This window comes from Nicotiana tomentosiformis, chromosome 1, assembly GCF_000390325.3.
Source record: "Nicotiana tomentosiformis chromosome 1, ASM39032v3, whole genome shotgun sequence".
Lineage (NCBI taxonomy): Eukaryota > Viridiplantae > Streptophyta > Magnoliopsida > Solanales > Solanaceae > Nicotiana > Nicotiana tomentosiformis.
In genome coordinates, this window is record NC_090812.1 from 77,806,925 (window position 1) to 77,828,148 (window position 21,224).

General features: G+C 34.6%; 2 pseudogenes; both read left to right on the top strand.

The window, feature by feature from the left end:
- The first annotated feature begins 318 nt into the window (after positions 1–318).
- Positions 319–5,422, top strand: LOC138906992 ((R)-linalool synthase TPS5, chloroplastic-like; annotated as a pseudogene).
- Positions 5,423–6,932: 1,510 nt separating this feature from the next.
- On the top strand, positions 6,933–17,034 carry LOC138906993 ((R)-linalool synthase TPS5, chloroplastic-like; annotated as a pseudogene).
- Positions 17,035–21,224: the final 4,190 nt, after the last annotated feature.

Below are 21,224 nucleotides of genomic sequence, written 5' to 3' on the forward strand. Positions count from 1 at the left end.
AAAAGCCTGCCTCTCTAGTGGCACGATAGCTGAACAAAATCCCGTTATTATTAGGCGTTCAGGGAATTACAAACCTTCTATGTGGGATTTTGAATATATTCAGTCCATACACAATGATTACATGGTATTCTGTTTGTATTGTTTTTGTTTTACACACATTCTTTCATAATTGTTCTTGTTAATTATTTAAAAATCAGCATATATTATATCAAGGTGAGGAATTCTATCAAGGTGAGATATATTTTGATTAAGTGGATTAAAGTTAAATAAGATGATTTGGTTTTGTCATATATTGTTTCTCATACAACATTAATTTTCATGTAAAGGTGATGGAAGAGCACATGTCTTAGCAGAAAAGTTGTCATTTTCAAGGGATAGACTGGTGGAGAATTTGTTTTGGGCAGTGGGGATAGAATTTGAGCCTCAACACAGCTACTTCCGAAGAATGTTGACAAAAGTCATTGCTTTTGTTGGAATAATAGATGATATTTATGATGTTTATGGCACTCTTGATGAGTTGGAAGTCTTCACTGATGCTATTGAAAGGTCAGTTACTTTTGGGGAAAATAGCTATATATATCTCTAGTTAATCACCTTTCTCCTCGTGTTTGTCAAGTGAAATTAATTTTGTTATTATTCTGTATTGTTGTAATAAACAACTTATTTCCTGGAGGAAGATCTACCAATTCCCATGTATGGTTATCCAAAATTGATTGAATCTCACTATTGACTGCCTCTTTCCAAAACGCTGAATCAGAAGATGACATAGCTGCTTTAAAAGTTTGAGGCTCATTTTCAAGCAAGAATGTCACAAAATCTGGTCCAAAGGAAGTAGATGTTCTTTGACGTTTGCTACGCCTTGGATCTTCTATACTTGGAGTATTTTCCTTTGGTTCTTCCCGAGGTCGTTTAGGTCTTTCACTTAACGACTCACATTCAGTTTTATACGGATAGATGCTTTCAAAGAATTCAGCATTATCTGATTCCATTACCGTATTAATGTGAATTTCGGGATTATCGGATTTATGAACCAAAAACCGACATGCTTTACTGTTTGTAGCATATCCAATGAAAACGCAATCAATAGTTTTTGGTCCGATTTTAACCCCTTTAGGTAAAGGAACTTGTACCTTTGCTAGACACCCCCACACTTTGAAATATTTCAAGTTGGGTTTTCTTCCTTTCCATTTTTCATATGGAATAGATTGCGTTTTGCTGTGGGGTATTCTGTTGAGTATTCGGTTAGCTGTAAGGATAGCTTCGCCCCACAAACTCTACGGTAATCCGGAACTTATTAATAAAAAATTCATCATTTCCTTTAATGTCCGATTTTTCCTTTTCGCAATTCCATTGGATTGAGGTGTGCAAGGTGCAGTAGTTTGATGGATAATTCCATATTCCGAACATATTTCTGCAAATGGAAATTCATATTCTCCACCTCTATCACCTCTAATCATTTTGATCTTTTTATTCAATTGATTCTCCACTTCATTCTTGTATTGCTTAAATGCTTCAATTGCTTCATCCTTACTATTAAGCAAATAAACATAACAATATCGAGTGCAGTCGTCAATAAAAGTAATAAAATACTTTTTTTCACCTCGAGATGGTATCGACTTCATATCACAAATATCAGTATGAATTAAGTCTAAAGGATTTAAATTCCTTTCAATAGACTTATAAGGATGTTTTACAAACTTAGACTCAACACATATTTGATATTTTGATTTATTACACTCGAATTTAGGCAACACTTCTAAATTAATTAACTTCCGCAAGGTTTTGTAATTGACATGTCCTAAACGAATATGCCATAAATCATTTGACTCCAATAAATAAGAAGAAGCTGTAATTTTATTCATACTGTCAACAACCATTACATTTAGTTTGAAGAGGCCCTCTGTGAGGTAGCCCTTTCCAACATACATTTCATTCTTGCTTACAACCACTTTATCAGAAACAAATACACATTTGAATCCGTTCTTAACAAGCAAAGAAGTAGAAACTAAATTTTTCCTAATAGTAGGAATATGAAGAACGTTGTTGAGCGTTAACACCTTGCCGGAAGTCATCTTCAGGAATATCTTCCCATAACCTTCAATCTTGGCTGTTGCAGTATTTCCCATGGAAAGCTCTTCTTCGGGACCAGCAGTAGAGTAAGTCGCAAATGCTTCCTTGACAGCACAAACATGTCGAGTGGCTCCAGAGTCAATCCACCACTCCTTCGGATTTCCAACTAGGTTGCATTCCGAAAGCATTGCACACAGATCATCAATGTCATCATTCATCTCCACTATGTTGGCTTGTCCCTTCTTCTTATACTTTTTCGGGAGATGACAATCAGGGGCTTTGTGACCGGTATTTCCACAATTGTAGCAGCTGCCCTTGAATTTCTTTTTGTTCTGCTCCTTAGTCTATCCAGAAGACCTCTTTCTCTTCTTACTTTTTGGAGTAGTCTCCTCAACGATATTAGCTCCCATGATCGTTGAATTTCCACGAGACTTCTTCTCGGCTGTTTTGTTGTCTTCCTCAATCTTGAGACGAATCACAAGATCTTCCAACTTCATTTCTTTGCGCTTGTGCTTAAGATAGTTCTTGTTTTGCGAAGGAGGTAATTTTTCAATCATTGCAGCCACTTGAAATGCTTCATTCACGACCATACCTTCAGCAATAAGGTCATGAAAAATAAGTTGAAGCTCCTGAACTTGGGTTCCAACAGTTTTACTGTCTATCATTTTATAGTCTAGAAACTTGGCAACTACGAACTTCTTCAAGCATGCATCTTCAGTCTTGTACTTCTTCTCAAGTGCGTCCCATAATTATTTCGAAGTATTCATCGCACTGTACACATTGTACAAGTCATCCTCTAAAGCGCTTAAAATATAGCCTTTGCAAAGAAAATCTGCCTGCTTCCACGCCTCAACAATCATGAATTTCTCGTTGTCCGGCATGTCCGCAGCAAGTACTGGAGGTTCTTCACTAGTGAATTTCTGCATACCAAGTGTGGTAAGCCAGAAGAACACCCTTTGCTGCCATCCTTTTGAAGTTGGCTCCGAAATATTTTCCCGATTTCTCTGCCGGTGGAACAGCAGTCCGGCTTGACGAGGCTATCGTCGTTGCCGCAATAGCCGCAAAAGAATTTCCGTTATCAATTGCCATTTCTCACTGTAAACAACAAAAGAGTTCAATTAATGGTAAAATCAGAACAGTAAACAATATTGTTATTAACAAAAATAATATGTATAATAAATAAAATCGAAGTTTTTATATACTGTTTCACAGAAAAACGATGAAGTTTTTATGATCTTCAAATCGTTTTACGAATTTCAATACTCTGATGAAGTTTTTATATCTTCAAATCAGAATAGTAAAATTCAGAAGGAGTAGAAAACCACAGGTTTTAATCTCCATAAACAAAATACAGAATATAAAAAAAAAAAATTCCTTAAGATTGTGATTATTCTGTATTGCTGTAATAAACAATTTAATTTTCTGAAAAAATAAAATATAAACTTAGTAATACTTGTTTAACGAAATAGATTCTGGAAAATAAAAAACAGTATAGGAATAAATCGAGCCCACTGAATACACAGTGTGTCCTTAAGAAAATTATTCCCCTCAAGTACCCGAGGTGCTGGAATATATCCTCTCAGGATAGAACGATTTAACTCACCAGTGTATTGGTACCAAAAACTCTGATGAACTGCGAACCACTCAATGGTCGTAAAACATACTGGAAAATATTGTGCAGAAGAAGAAGCTCAGAAAATTTCGTAAGGAAAGATTCTGGGATTCAAACTCTATTTATAGAGTTGCTGGCATTATTTCTGAAAAGGTTTGCAACCTTTCAGAAACAGCCATGGCTGTTGGAAAAGGGCCTGACCGAACCGGTGATTTTCGTTAATTATTTAATTAATTAATTAAATAATTAAAAGAAATTTTGTCCAAAAAGATTAATCAATCAATCTTTGACCGAAGCCGAAGCCGAGCCGAGCGAGCGACGACGACGACTGCGCGAGGCTTGCCTTTTTCTTAACTCTTTAAGAGCTAGAAGAAGAGCAATTATATATATACCCATCAAAAGCCTTTTCTTCCTCCGATATGGGACAATGTCCCTTTCCCAAGGAAAACTCAAATATTTTATTTTTTCTCCATTTCTCATTCACCTTTTTTAAGCTACACAAGCTTAAAATCCCAACAAATTTGATATCTGATAATATAAATTCAGATGGGGGATAAAAGCGATAGAGCAACTTCTAGACTATATGAAAGTATGTTACCTTACACTATTCAATATTACAAATGAAATGGCGTACGAGATTCTCAAAGAGCAAGGATCGACGTCGTACCCTACCTTACAAAATCTGTATGATTCATTTTACTTAAGATTTTTCCTTCTTTTAGTAGGTACCCTTAATTTCTTTTAGCTATTGTTCTCTCTTCCCAAACTGCCTCTAATTCTCTCGTGAGGCGTATCCAATATTTAAATTTGATGTGTTCAACCTTTAAGCTTTTCATCATAAGAACCAATTGTATTTTTGAAATTACGGTTTCAGAATTTAATATTCATTGAAAACTTACTGAAATTTCACATATATAGCTATGCTCTAACCTATTAAACCCATGCGACATCTGTCAGCCTCCGCAATATCCCCCCACCCCACCCCCAAAACAACAACAAAAAAAATACTATAAATTTAAAAAATAATCAATTTATTTGCACTATTAATTATTTGAGACATGTTATTAGTGGGCAGATTTGTGCAAATCTTTCATACGAGAAGCAAGATGGTATTACAGTGGATATGTGCCAACTCTGAAAGAATACATGGACAATGCATGGATCTCAATTGCAGCTCCTATGGTATTAGTCCATGCATTTTTCCTCGTCACAAATTCAGTTCCCAAAGAGGCATTGGAATCATTTAGCAAATATCCTGACTTAATTCGCTGCTTTGCTACAATTTTTCGTCTTGCCGATGATTTAGCGACATCATCAGTATGCTTTTAAACCTTTATTCTCTCATATAAAATTCATTTATACGACTCCTGATTTATAATTATAAACAATACTTGTGTCTCATTTATTTATTTATTTTAATAATTAATTCAGGATGAATTGAAGAGGGGTGATGTTCCTAAGTCAATTCAGTGTTACATGAACAAAAAGGATGCTTCCGAAGAAGAGGCGAGAGAACACATACATTTCTGTATTAAGGAGACATGGGAACGGATGAACACAGCTCAAAGGGAAAACTCGTTATTTTCTAAAACATTCGTCGAAATTACAAAGAATATCGCAAGAACAGCACATTGCATGTATTTGCATGGACATGGGCATGGAATTCAAAATGGCGAAGTTAAAAATAGTATCTCCAAAATACTTTTTGAGCCTATCACAATTCCAAGTCCATTATATTAAGAGGTCCCAAATACTTCTGCCCCTAAACAGTCTTCTCATTACTTTTAAGTGTGTATGAAAATTATTATGTACTGCATCTATTATCAAAAAATAAGACTCTAAACCTATGCTTGCGCAAAATAAAATAAAAAACAGCATCTCAACATAAGGCACCTTTATTGCCCAATTATTTTTATGACTGATGTGTTCTGTCTTGTGCGTCCAACTGCGATATAACTCATGTAACGTTAAAATTTGGATTTGTTCATGGGTTATTTTTGCTTTGCAAATCTCTATCAGCCCAATTCTCATGTGCCCGAACTCCACTCTTTATTCATTAGCTCATTAAAAGATTAACTTCTTTTGAAGTGGAAGAAGATGAAGTTATTCCCTTTTATCTCAATAGAAAAGAGTATGTCATTGGTTAAAAATATATGGCAGAATATCCCAATAGACACCTGTACTTATTCCTATTTGATATCCTGGTCCGCTTACTCTGTAAAGTTTTAAGTGGACACCTGAACTTGTTCAAATATGATATTCTAAACACTTTCACGGTTGTGTGTGGCTCACTTGCTTGACGTGGATGATACATCAGTATCCCCGTCGGATTTTTTATGATAAAATAACAATTTACTTTTTTTACATTATTTAAAAATTATCTAATTTCTTTTCAAGATTTACTCATTTATCTACTTCATTTTGGGTCGTGACATTAAGTCATTAAGAAAATAATTAAATAATAATTTTGTCTGATTTAAAATTTATTTTTAAAAGATAATCAATTACGATAGGAATATTCCAATCCTGAACCCTGCATGAACGGGAGATACTTTATGCACAGAGTTGTCATTTTTTCAATTCAAAATCTACTTTAATAATTACAAATTCATCCAATATAAATTACTAGTCATCAAAGTTCTAGTTGATTTCAAAGTCCATGAAAAAAATGATAGTACTACTAATGAATATAACACGTCCCATTTATAATAGACGAATCTGCGACCTCTCTCTCTATATATAGCATCATCTTTTAGTTGGGGGATCCAACCAACTAAAGAATCTTGTAAAACATAGAACTGAATATATCAATGGAGGCAGTATTCAACAACGTAGGGATACTGTCCATGGCCACCTTAATAGGGTTAAGAAGACCTTCAGCTACTCTTTTTTCCTCCTTGAGCTGTTTAGGACAGCCATCACTACTTGTATCAAAAGCCTGCCTCTCTAGTGGCACGATAGCTGAACAAAATCCCGTTATTATTAGGCGTTCAGGGAATTACAAACCTTCTATGTGGGATTTTGAATATATTCAGTCCATACACAATGATTACATGGTATTCTGTTTGTATTGTTTTTGTTTTACACACATTCTTTCATAATTGTTCTTGTTAATTATTTAAAAATCAGCATATATTATATCAAGGTGAGGAATTCTATCAAGGTGAGATATATTTTGATTAAGTGGATTAAAGTTAAATAAGATGATTTGGTTTTGTCATATATTGTTTCTCATACAACATTAATTTTCATGTAAAGGTGATGGAAGAGCACATGTCTTAGCAGAAAAGTTGTCATTTTCAAGGGATAGACTGGTGGAGAATTTGTTTTGGGCAGTGGGGATAGAATTTGAGCCTCAACACAGCTACTTCCGAAGAATGTTGACAAAAGTCATTGCTTTTGTTGGAATAATAGATGATATTTATGATGTTTATGGCACTCTTGATGAGTTGGAAGTCTTCACTGATGCTATTGAAAGGTCAGTTACTTTTGGGAAAAACAGCTATATATATCTCTAGTTAATCACCTTTCTCCTCGTGTTTGTCAAGTGAAATTAATTTTGTTATTATTCTGTATTGTTGTAATAAACAATTTAACTTTTTGAAAAAACAAAACAGAAAGTTAGTAATACTTGTTTAACGAAATAGATTCTGGAAAACAAAAAACAGTATAGGAATAAATCGAGTCCACTGAATACACAGTGTGTCCTTAAGGAAATTATTCCCCTCAAGTACCCGAGGTGCTGGAATATATCCTCCCAGGATAGAACGATTTAACTCACCAGTGTATTGGTACCAAAAACTCTGATGAACTGCGAACCACTCAATGGTCGTAAAACACACTGGAAAATATTGTGCAGAAGAAGAAGAAGAAGAAGAAGCTCAGAAAATTTTGTAAGGAAAGATTCTGGGATTCAAACTCTATTTATAGAGTTGCTGGCATTATTTCTGAAAAGGTTTGCAAACCTTTCAGGAAAAGGGGTGTTTGAAATATTGGTTAATTATTTAATTAATTAAATAAATAATTGAAAGAAATTTTGTCCAAAAAGATTAATCAATCAATCGTTGACCGAATCCGAATCCGAATCCGAATCCGAAATTGAAGCCGAAGCCGAAGCCGAGCCGAGCGAGCGACGACGACGACGGCGCGAGGCTTGCCTTTTTCTTAACTCTTTAAGAGCTAGAAGAAGAGCAATTATATATATACCCATCAAAAGCCTTTTCTTCCTCCGATATGAGACAATGTTTCTTTCCCAAGGGAAACTCAAATATTTTATTTCCCCTCCATTTCTCATTCACCTTCTTTAAGCTACACAAGCTTAAAATCCCAACAATCCCCCACATGAATGGGGAATGGTTATAAAATAAAGGAATGCATGGACGCGTGTGTGTTTTACATGCAAGAATTAATTGCATCTGGATAAGTAGGTTTTCCTTTGAACTTTTCGTTGTGAACTTATATCGGATATACTCGGTCAATCGGTAGATTTGATATCTTTGAACCGTCGAGCTTTGTTGTATACCTAGACAACATAAGTCACACAATCAATCCTTAACCATCTATGGTTCTCACGGTTGTGTTCGTTTCAGCCATGAACACCGCCTGGTTTCATGAGTGCTTAGAGAATGGGCCTTTACTTTCATTCCCCTTGAAGCGACTTACACTTCACACTCACATAGGTGATTTCTAAACGTGTAATCATATAGACATACTATCTGGTCAAATCTGCCAGACTTAGCAAATCATTAAAAAACCTTTAAGCTTTGTTGACTCATCAAAAAGCCTTAATGCTTTACCTCGATTTCTGAACATTGTCTTCATCACGAGAATGGGTTGAGTTATTTGACAACGTTGAACCGTCATTCATAACTTTGTTTGATCTCTTTGAACCTAGCTCGTGGGATCTCCAGTCTGCTAGGTAGAGTTACCGTCATGATGACTTGTCCTAGACCTTAACCCCATTCCCTTTGATGATCTTTCAACTGCCTCTCTAGATAGGCCTTTTGTAAGTGAATCCGACACGTTATCTCTTGACTTTATGTAGTCAATTGTGATAACACCACTAGAGAGTAGTTGTCTAACGGTATTGTGTCTCCGTCGTATATGACGAGATTTTTCGTTATACATAACGCTCCTTGCCCTGCCTATTGCCGCTTGACTATCACAATGTATACAAATAGGTGCCAAAGATTTGGGCCAAAATGGAATATCTTCCAAGAAATTTCGGAGCCATTCAGCTTCTTCACCGGCCTTATCTAAAGCTATGAATTCAGATTCCATTGTAGAACGGGCGATTCACCTTTGTTTGGATGATTTCCAAGACACTGCTCCACCCCCAATTGTGAAAACATATCCACTCGTGGATTTAACTTTAGATGATCTAGTGATCCAATTTGCATCACTATATCCCTCGATCACGGAGGGATATTTGTTATAATGCAAAGCGTAATTTTGGGTATGTTTGAGATACCCCAGAACTCGTTTCATTGCCATCCAATATATGTGATTGGGATTACTTGTAAACCGACTCAGTTTACTAATAGCACATGCTATATCTGGCCGTGTACAATTCATGATATACATCAAACTTCCCAATACTCTTGCATAATCCAATTGTGAGTTACTTTCACCTTCATTCTTTTGAAGTGCATAACTCACGTCAATTGGAGTCTTGGCAATTTTGAAATCCAAATACTTGAACTTGTCAAGTACCTTTTCAATGTAGTGAGACTGTGATAATTCTAGACCTTGTGGAGTCTTGTGAATTCTGATTCCTAAGATCACATCAGCAACTCCTAAGTCTTTCATATCGAATTAGCTAGCCAACATGCGCTTAGTAGCATTTATATCTGCCATGTTTTTGCTCATTATCAACATGTCATCAACATATAAACAAATAATGACTTCATGACCTGGAGTGTTTTTAATGTAAACACATTTGTCGCACTCGTTGATTTTAAACCCACTTGCCAACATTGTTTGGTCAAATTTGGCATGCCATTGTTTGGGTGCTTGTTTAAGTCCATAAAGTGACTTAACAAGTTTGCACACTTTCTTTTTCTTTACCAGTTACCACAAAACCCTCAGGTTGTTCCATGTAAATCTCTTCCTCTAATTCTCCATTTAAAAAAGCTGTTTTAACATCCATTTGATGGATTTCAAGACCATACACGGTCGCTAGTGCCACTAATACCCTAATAGATGTTATCCTCGTTACTGGCGAGTAAGTGTCAAAGTAATCAAGGCCTTCCTTTTGTCTATAACCTTTGACAACAAGTCTTGCCTTATATTTGTCAATAGTGCCATCAGCTTTCACTTTCCGTTTAAAGATCCATTTCGAACCTAAAGGCTTATTTCCTGGAGGAAGATCTACCAATTCCCATGTATGGTTATCCAAAATTGATTGAATCTCACTATTGACTGCCTCTTTCCAAAACGCTGAATCAGAAGATGACATAGCTGCTTTAAAAGTTTGAGGCTCATTTTCAAGCAAGAATGTCACAAAATCTGGTCCAAAGGAAGTAGATGTTCTTTGACGTTTGCTACGCCTTGGATCTTCTATACTTGGAGTATTTTCCTTTGGTTCTTCCCGAGGTCGTTTAGGTCTTTCACTTAACGACTCACATTCAGTTTTATACGGATAGATGCTTTCAAAGAATTCAGCATTATCTGATTCCATTACCGTATTAATGTGAATTTCGGGATTATCGGATTTATGAACCAAAAACCGACATGCTTTACTGTTTGTAGCATATCCAATGAAAACGCAATCAATAGTTTTTGGTCCGATTTTAACCCCTTTAGGTAAAGGAACTTGTACCTTTGCTAGACACCCCCACACTTTGAAATATTTCAAGTTGGGTTTTCTTCCTTTCCATTTTTCATATGGAATAGATTGCGTTTTGCTGTGGGGTATTCTGTTGAGTATTCGGTTAGCTGTAAGGATAGCTTCGTCCCACAAACTCTACGGTAATCCGGAACTTATTAATAAAAAATTCATCATTTCCTTTAATGTCCGATTTTTCCTTTTCGCAATTCCATTGGATTGAGGTGTGCAAGGTGCAGTAGTTTGATGGATAATTCCATATTCCGAACATATTTCTGCAAATGGAAATTCATATTCTCCACCTCTATCACCTCTAATCATTTTGATCTTTTTATTCAATTGATTCTCCACTTCATTCTTGTATTGCTTAAATGCTTCAATTGCTTCATCCTTACTATTAAGCAAATAAACATAACAATATCGAGTGCAGTCGTCAATAAAAGTAATAAAATACTTTTTTCCACCTCGAGATGGTGTCGACTTCATATCACAAATGTCAGTATGAATTAAGTCTAAAGGATTTAAATTCCTTTCAATAGACTTATAAGGATGTTTTACAAACTTAGACTCAACACATATTTGATATTTTGATTTATTACACTCGAATTTAGGCAACACTTCTAAATTAATTAACTTCCGCAAGGTTTTGTAATTGACATGTCCTAAACGAATATGCCATAAATCATTTGACTCCAATAAATAAGAAGAAGCTGCAATTTTATTCATACTGTCAACAACCATTACATTTAGTTTGAAGAGGCCCTCTGTGAGGTAGCCCTTTCCAACATACATTTCATTCTTGCTTACAACCACTTTATCAGAAACAAATACACATTTGAATCCGTTCTTAACAAGCAAAGAAGTATTTTTCCTAATAGTAGGAATATGAAGAACGTTGTTGAGCGTTAACACCTTGCCGGAAGTCATCTTCAGGAATATCTTCCCATAACCTTCAATCTTGGCTGTTGCAGTATTTCCCATGGAAAGCTCTTCTTCGGGACCAGCAGTAGAGTAAGTCGCAAATGCTTCCTTGACAGCACAAACATGTCGAGTGGCTCCAGAGTCAATCCACCACTCCTTCAGATTTTCAACTAGGTTGCATTCCAAAAGCATTGCACACAGATCATCAATGTCATCATTCATCTCCACTATGTTGGCTTGTCCCTTCTTCTTATACTTTTTCGGGAGACGACAATCAGGGGCTTTGTGACCGGTTTTTCCACAATTGTAGCAGCTGCCCTTGAATTTCTTTTTGTTCTGCTCCTTAGTCTGTCCAGAAGACCTCTTTCTCTTCTTACTTTTTGGAGTAGTCTCCTCAACGATATTAGCTCCCATGGTCGTTGAATTTCCACGAGACTTCTTCTCGGCTGTTTTGTTGTCTTCCTCAATCTTGAGACGAATCACAAGATCTTCCAACTTCATTTCTTTGCGCTTGTACTTAAGATAGTTCTTGTTTTGCGAAGGAGGCAATTTTTCAATCATTGCAGCCACTTGAAATGCTTCATTCACGACCATACCTTCAGCAATAAGGTCATGAAAAATAAGTTGAAGCTCCTGAACTTGGGTTCCAACAGTTTTACTGTCTATCATTTTATAGTCTAGAAACTTGGCAACTACGAACTTCTTCAAGCATGCATCTTCAGTCTTGTACTTCTTCTCAAGTGCGTCCCATAATTATTTCGAAGTATTCATCGCACTGTACACATTGTACAAGTCATCCTCTAAAGCGCTTAAAATATAGCCTTTGCAAAGAAAATCTGCCTGCTTCCACGCCTCAACAATCATGAATTTCTCGTTGTCCGGCATGTCCGCAGCAGGTACTGGAGGTTCTTCACTAGTGAATTTCTGCATACCAAGTGTGGTAAGCCAGAAGAACACCCTTTGCTGCCATCCTTTTGAAGTTGGCTCCGAAATATTTTCCCGATTTCTCTGTCGGTGGAACAGCAGTCCGGCTTGACGAGGCTATCGTCGTTGCCGCAATAGCCGCAAAAGAATTTCCGTTATCAATTGCCATTTCTCACTGTAAACAACAAAAGAGTTCAATTAATGGTAAAATCAGAACAGTAAACAATATTGTTATTAAAAAAAACAATATGTATAATAAATAAAATCGGAGTTTTTATATACTGTTTCACAGAAAAACGATGAAGTTTTTATGATCTTCAAATCGTTTTACGAATTTCAATACTCTGATGAATTTTTTATATCTTCAAATCAGAATAGTAAAATTCAGAAGGAGTAGAAAACCACAGGTTTTAATCTCCATAAACAAAATACAGAATATTAAAAAAAAATTCCTTAAGATTGTGATTATTCTGTATTGCTGTAATAAACAATTTAACTTTCTGAAAAAATAAAATATAAACTTAGTAATACTTGTTTAACGAAATAGATTCTGGAAAATAAAAAACAGTATAGGAATAAATCGAGCCCACTGAATACACAGTGTGTCCTTAAGAAAATTATTCCCCTCAAGTACCCGAGGTGCTGGAATATATCCTCTCAGGATAGAACGATTTAACTCACCAGTGTATTGGTACCAAAAACTCTGATGAACTGCGAACCACTCAATGGTCGTAAAACATACTGGAAAATATTGTGCAGAAGAAGAAGCTCAGAAAATTTCGTAAGGAAAGATTCTGGGATTCAAACTCTATTTATAGAGTTGCTGGCATTATTTCTGAAAAGGTTTGCAACCTTTCAGAAACAGCCATGGCTGTTGGAAAAGGGCCTGACCGAACCGGTGATTTTCGTTAATTATTTAATTAATTAATTAAATAATTAAAAGAAATTTTGTCCAAAAAGATTAATCAATCAATCTTTGACCGAAGCCGAAGCCGAAGCCGAGCCGAGCGAGCGACGACGACGACGGCGCGAGGCTTGCCTTTTTCTTAACTCTTTAAGAGCTAGAAGAAGAGCAATTATATATATACCCATCAAAAGCCTTTTCTTCCTCCGATATGGGACAATGTCCCTTTCCCAAGGAAAACTCAAATATTTTATTTTTTCTCCATTTCTCATTCACCTTTTTTAAGCTACACAAGCTTAAAATCCCAACAAATTTGATATCTGATAATATAAATTCAGATGGGGGATAAAAGCGATAGAGCAACTTCTAGACTATATGAAAGTATGTTACCTTACACTATTCAATATTACAAATGAAATGGCGTACGAGATTCTCAAAGAGCAAGGATCGACGTCGTACCCTACCTTACAAAATCTGTATGATTCATTTTACTTAAGATTTTTCCTTCTTTTAGTAGGTACCCTTAATTTCTTTTAGCTATTGTTCTCTCTTCCCAAACTGCCTCTAATTCTCTCGTGAGGCGTATCCAATATTTAAATTTGATGTGTTCAACCTTTAAGCTTTTCATCATAAGAACCAATTGTATTTTTGAAATTACGGTTTCAGAATTTAATATTCATTGAAAACTTACTGAAATTTCACATATATAGCTATGCTCTAACCTATTAAACCCATGCGACATCTGTCAGCCTCCGCAATATCCCCCCACCCCACCCCCAAAACAACAACAAAAAAAATACTATAAATTTAAAAAATAATCAATTTATTTGCACTATTAATTATTTGAGACATGTTATTAGTGGGCAGATTTGTGCAAATCTTTCATACGAGAAGCAAGATGGTATTACAGTGGATATGTGCCAACTCTGAAAGAATACATGGACAATGCATGGATCTCAATTGCAGCTCCTATGGTATTAGTCCATGCATTTTTCCTCGTCACAAATTCAGTTCCCAAAGAGGCATTGGAATCATTAAGCAAATATCCTGACTTAATTCGCTGCTTTGCTACAATTTTTCGTCTTGCCGATGATTTAGCGACATCATCAGTATGCTTTTAAACCTTTATTCTCTCATATAAAATTAATTTATACGACTCCTGATTTATAATTATAAACAATACTTGTGTCTCATTTATTTATTTATTTTAATAATTAATTCAGGATGAATTGAAGAGGGGTGATGTTCCTAAGTCAATTCAGTGTTACATGAACAAAAAGGATGCTTCCGAAGAAGAGGCGAGAGAACACATACATTTCTGTATTAAGGAGACATGGGAACGGATGAACACAGCTCAAAGGGAAAACTCGTTATTTTCTAAAACATTCGTCGAAATTACAAAGAATATCGCAAGAACAGCACATTGCATGTATTTGCATGGACATGGGCATGGAATTCAAAATGGCGAAGTTAAAAATAGTATCTCCAAAATACTTTTTGAGCCTATCACAATTCCAAGTCCATTATATTAAGAGGTCCCAAATACTTCTGCCCCTAAACAGTCTTCTCATTACTTTTAAGTGTGTATGAAAATTATTATGTACTGCATCTATTATCAAAAAATAAGACTCTAAACCTATGCTTGCGCAAAATAAAATAAAAAACAGCATCTCAACATAAGGCACCTTTATTGCCCAATTATTTTTATGACTGATGTGTTCTGTCTTGTGCGTCCAACTGCGATATAACTCATGTAACGTTAAAATTTGGATTTGTTCATGGGTTATTTTTGCTTTGCAAATCTCTATCAGCCCAATTCTCATGTGCCCGAACTCCACTCTTTATTCATTAGCTCATTAAAAGATTAACTTCTTTTGAAGTGGAAGAAGATGAAGTTATTCCCTTTTATCTCAATAGAAAAGAGTATGTCATTGGTTAAAAATATATGGCAGAATATCCCAATAGACACCTGTACTTATTCCTATTTGATATCCTGGTCCGCTTACTCTGTAAAGTTTTAAGTGGACACCTGAACTTGTTCAAATATGATATTCTAAACACTTCCACGGTTGTGTGTGGCTCACTTGCTTAACGTGGATGATACATCAGTATCCCCGTCGGATTTTTTATGATAAAATAACAATTTACTTTTTTTACATTATTTAAAAATTATCTAATTTCTTTTCAAGATTTACTCATTTATCTACTTCATTTTGGGTCGTGACATTAAGTCATTAAGAAAATAATTAAATAATAATTTTGTCTGATTTAAAATTTATTTTTAAAAGATAATCAATTACGATAGGAATATTCCAATCCTGAACCCTGCATGAACGGGAGATACTTTATGCACAGAGTTGTCATTTTTTCAATTCAAAATCTACTTTAATAATTACAAATTCATCCAATATAAATTACTAGTCATCAAAGTTCTAGTTGATTTCAAAGTCCATGAAAAAAATGATAGTACTACTAATGAATATAACACGTCCCATTTATAATAGACGAATCTGCGACCTCTCTCTCTATATATAGCATCATCTTTTAGTTGGGGGATCCAACCAACTAAAGAATCTTGTAAAACATAGAACTGAATATATCAATGGAGGCAGTATTCAACAACGTAGGGATACTGTCCATGGCCACCTTAATAGGGTTAAGAAGACCTTCAGCTACTCTTTTTTCCTCCTTGAGCTGTTTAGGACAGCCATCACTACTTGTATCAAAAGCCTGCCTCTCTAGTGGCACGATAGCTGAACAAAATCCCGTTATTATTAGGCGTTCAGGGAATTACAAACCTTCTATGTGGGATTTTGAATATATTCAGTCCATACACAATGATTACATGGTATTCTGTTTGTATTGTTTTTGTTTTACACACATTCTTTCATAATTGTTCTTGTTAATTATTTAAAAATCAGCATATATTATATCAAGGTGAGGAATTCTATCAAGGTGAGATATATTTTGATTAAGTGGATTAAAGTTAAATCAGATGATTTGGTTTTGTCATATATTGTTTCTCATACAACATTAATTTTCATGTAAAGGTGATGGAAGAGCACATGTCTTAGCAGAAAAGTTGTCATTTTCAAGGGATAGACTGGTGGAGAATTTGTTTTGGGCAGTGGGGATAGAATTTGAGCCTCAACACAGCTACTTCCGAAGAATGTTGACAAAAGTCATTGCTTTTGTTGGAATAATAGATGATATTTATGATGTTTATGGCACTCTTGATGAGTTGGAAGTCTTCACTGATGCTATTGAAAGGTCAGTTACTTTTGGGAAAAACAGCTATATATATCTCTAGTTAATCACCTTTCTCCTCGTGTTTGTCAAGTGAAATTAATTTTGTTATTATTCTGTATTGTTGTAATAAACAATTTAACTTTTTGAAAAAACAAAACAGAAAGTTAGTAATACTTGTTTAACGAAATAGATTCTGGAAAACAAAAAACAGTATAGGAATAAATCGAGTCCACTGAATACACAGTGTGTCCTTAAGGAAATTATTCCCCTCAAGTACCCGAGGTGCTGGAATATATCCTCCCAGGATAGAACGATTTAACTCACCAGTGTATTGGTACCAAAAACTCTGATGAACTGCGAACCACTCAATGGTCGTAAAACACACTGGAAAATATTGTGCAGAAGAAGAAGAAGAAGAAGCTCAGAAAATTTCGTAAGGAAAGATTCTGGGATTCAAACTCTATTTATAGAGTTGCTGGCATTATTTCTGAAAAGGTTTGCAAACCTTTCAGGAAAAGGGGTGTTTGAAATATTGGTTAATTATTTAATTAATTAATTAAATAATTGAAAGAAATTTTGTCCAAAAAGATTAATCAATCAATCGTTGACCGAATCCGAATCCGAATCCGAATCCGAAGCCGAAGCCGAGATGTATCGATGAATATTAATCGATTATTCATCAAAACGTCTCGACCTATATATCGTTTAATCTATGTCATGCATTATTAGTGATGAACGAATGGAAAAAGAAATTATTAGCATCAATTACAATATAGTGTATATGTGTGTGTGAGAAATTACTCACATACTTAATTATAACTTAGAAAATTTACTTAGATAGATGCTATTATAATTTATTAAAATTAAATAGTTAATATAATTATTTATAAAGATTATTCTTATAGTTTATAATTATTTATAATAATTGTATAGTTAAATAAAATAAATGCTAGTAGTTTATAATATTTTTTTTATAGTTTATAATATTTTAAGAAAAAACACAAAAAAAAAAGAATTTAATATAAAAAAACGACCAATTTGGTCGGTTTTTGGTCAAATGGTCAACACTTAATGTACCGACCAAAAATTACCGACCAACTTTGGTCGGTAATTCTGAAATTAGAATTGAAAAATGGGGGAACCCCCATTTCTCTCTTATCTTCCCCTCTCCTTCTCTATTTCCCTCACTCAAAACCTTCCCCTCCCCTTCTCTATTTCCCTCACATAAATCCCATTCCCCACCCCGCGTCGCCACCTCTCAGCCCTCGCCGTCGCCGCTGCCACTGCCACTGCCGCCCCTCTCCTTCTCCATCTCCTAAAAATTCTAGGTTTGAATTACAACCCATTTATTTATTATTTCTAGGTTTTGTTAATTAGTTATGAATTAGTTTCAATTGATTAGTGTTTCAATTATTTGAACATTATATTTTATTGAGGATTAGGGTTTAGGTCTTGTTTTAATTAGTTTTGTTAATTAGTTTTATTAACTAATTAGTTTTATTAATTAGTCAATTAGTTATAAATTAGTTTTAATTGATGAGTGTTTCAATTTTGAGTTTGTATTGTCTTGAATAGTTTAGTTAGAATTGAATTATTAACTTTGTATTGTCTTGAATAGTTTAGTTAGAATCTAGGATTTACGATTTGTTCTTGTGAATCGAACTTTTAGGGTATAGATTGAATTTCTTTAGTTTAGTTAGTTTATGTTTAAACTCGTAGGATATGAATTGAAATTTTAGTTTTTAGGATTTGTTCTTGTGAATTGAACTTTTAAAATATGAATTGGACCTTTTGGATATGAATTGAACTTTTAGGATATAAATTGGTATAATTAGGAAAAAATAATTATCTTGAATTAACTAAAAAAATATAGTTAATTTATAATTGTAGAATAAATTAATTTATTCTTGTGAATCGAACTTTTAGGGTATGGGTTGAATTTCTTTAGTTTAGTTCATTTATGTTTAAACTCGTAGGATATGAATTGAAATTTTAATTTTTAGGATTTGTTCTTGTGAATTGAACTTTTAGGATATGAATTGAACTTTTAAGATATGAATTGGACCTTTTGGATATAAATTGAACTTTTAGGATATAAATTGATGTAATTAGGAAAAAATAATTATCTTGAATTAACTAAAAAAGATATAATTAATTTATAATTGTAGAATAAATTAATTTGTTCTTGTGAATTGAACTTTTAGGATATGGGTTGAATTTCTTTAGTTTAGTTCGTTTATGTTTAAACTCGTAGGATATGAATTGAAATTTTAGTTTTTAGGATTTGTTCTTATGAATTGAACTTTTAGGATATGAATTGAACTTTTAAGATATGAATTGAACTTTTAGGATATGAATTGGTGTAATTAGGAAAAAATAACTATCTTGAATTAACTAAAAATGATATAATTAATTTATAATTGTAGAATAAATTAATTTATTCTTGTGAATCGAACTTTTAGGGTATGGGTTGAATTTCTTTAGTTTAGTTAGTTTATGTTTAAACTCGTAGGATATGAATTGAAATTTTAGTTTTTAAGATTTGTTCTTGTGAATTGAACTTTTAGGATATGAATTGAACTTTTAAGATATCAATTGGATCTTTTGGATATGAATTGAACTTTTAGGATATAAATTGGTGTAATTAGGAAAAAATAATTATCTTGAATTAACTAAAAAAGATATAATTAATTTATAATTGTAGAATAAATTAATTTGTTCTTATTTTATTTGTATAGATGTAACATCGTACTTGGATGTACAATAGGAATTATCCTAATCGGCGGGGATTACAGGAGAATTTTGTAGAAGGGGTTGATGACTTTATTAGACATGCAATGTCACTTCCACCATACCAAAGTGAAGGAGTAATTAGGTGCCCTTGTGTCAGGTGCGATTGTATGAAGTTTAAAAAATCGGAGGAAGTTAAGCTTCATCTTTATAGGAAGGGGTTTATAGAGAATTACTTTGTGTGGACTAATCATGGAGAGATCGATGGTAGCCGTGGGATATTTCATAACATGGTTGTTGGTGAAAGTAGTAGGTCGGTGGAGAATACAAATCTTGATTCTAGAATTCAGGATGTGGTTGCGGATGCTTTTGGGATGCACTTCGGGGGTGAGCCCAATGAAAATGTTGAACAAACTCCTAATGATGACGCAAAATATTTTTATGAACAGTTAGAGGAAGCTAATCATCCACTACGTGAAGGAAGTCCGCACTCTGAGCTGTCTGTTGCAGTTAGATTACTAAGTATCAAATCTGATTGGAATATTTCTCAAGCAGTCATGAACTCTTTCATTGACCTTATGAGTGAACTAGTTGACCCTAATATCAACTTACCTGGTGATTTCTATAAGGCAAAGAGATTGGTTTCTAAGTTAGGACTTTCGTCAATGAGAATTGATTGTTGTGAAGATGGTTGCATGTTATATTATAAAGATGATGCAACTTTAGACAGTTGTAAATTTTGCGAAAAGCCTCGTTTCAAAAGGCTTTCCAGCGGGAATATGGTCGCTGTCAAGGCGATGCATTATTTACCTCTTATACCTAGGTTAAAGAGGTTATATGCGTCGATGAGTTTTGCTCCTCATATGAGATGACACTTTGAAAATAGAAGACCACCTGGTGTTATGTGTCATCCTTCAGATGGAGAAGCTTGGAAGCACTTTGATAGGACATATCCATATTTTGCTAGTGAACCAAGGAACATTCGGTTAGGTCTGTGTGCGGATGGCTTCACGCCTTTTTCTATATCTGTGACACCATATTCATGTTGGCATGTCTTTCTTATACCTTATAATCTACCATCTGAGTTGTGTATGACTAGTCCATATATATTTTTAAATTGTATTATCCCCGGTCCACGTAATCCGAAAAGTTTGATTGATGTATATTTGCAACCTTTGATTGATGAGCTAAAACAATTGTGATATGATGGTGTTGAAACATATGACATATTAACCAAGCAGAATTTCAATTTGCGTGCTAATTTAATGTGGACTATTAATGATTTTCCTGCGTATGGAATGTTGTCTGGGTAGATGACTGCTGGGAAGCTAGCTTGTCCTTACTGCATGGAAAATAGTAAAGCGTTCACTTTGAAACATGGCCGAAAGCAATCATGGTTTGATTGTCACCGTCAATTCTTGCCTGATGATCATGAGTTTAGAAGGATGAAAAATGCATTAAAAAGGAATAAAGTGGAATATGATTCTCCACCTCCGATACTTTCAGGTGAGGAAATTTGGGAGAGGGTCCAGAACTTCAGTAAAGTTACTGAGGCTCCACCTTATATATTCCCCGGATATGGTGTTAATCATAATTGGACGAAACAGAGTATATTTTGGGAGTTGCCTTATTGGAAGGATAATCTTCTCCGACACAACCTTGATGTCATGCATATTGAGAAGAATTATTTTGACAATTTGTTCAACACAGTGATGGATGTTAAAGGTAAGACAAAAGATAACTCGAAGGCTAGAATGGACTTACAAGAATATTGCAGGCAGCCTAAATTATATTTGCAGACAACAAACAATGGTAAGGTGTTCAAGCCCAAAGCAAGTTACACATTCACTTTGGAGGAAAGACGATAAATTTGTGATTGGGTTACGAAATTGAAGATGCCTGAGGGTTATGCGTCGAATCTTGGAAAAAAGTAGATATGGAGGTAGGGAAGTTGAGCCATTTGAAAAGTCATGACTGCCATGTTTTCA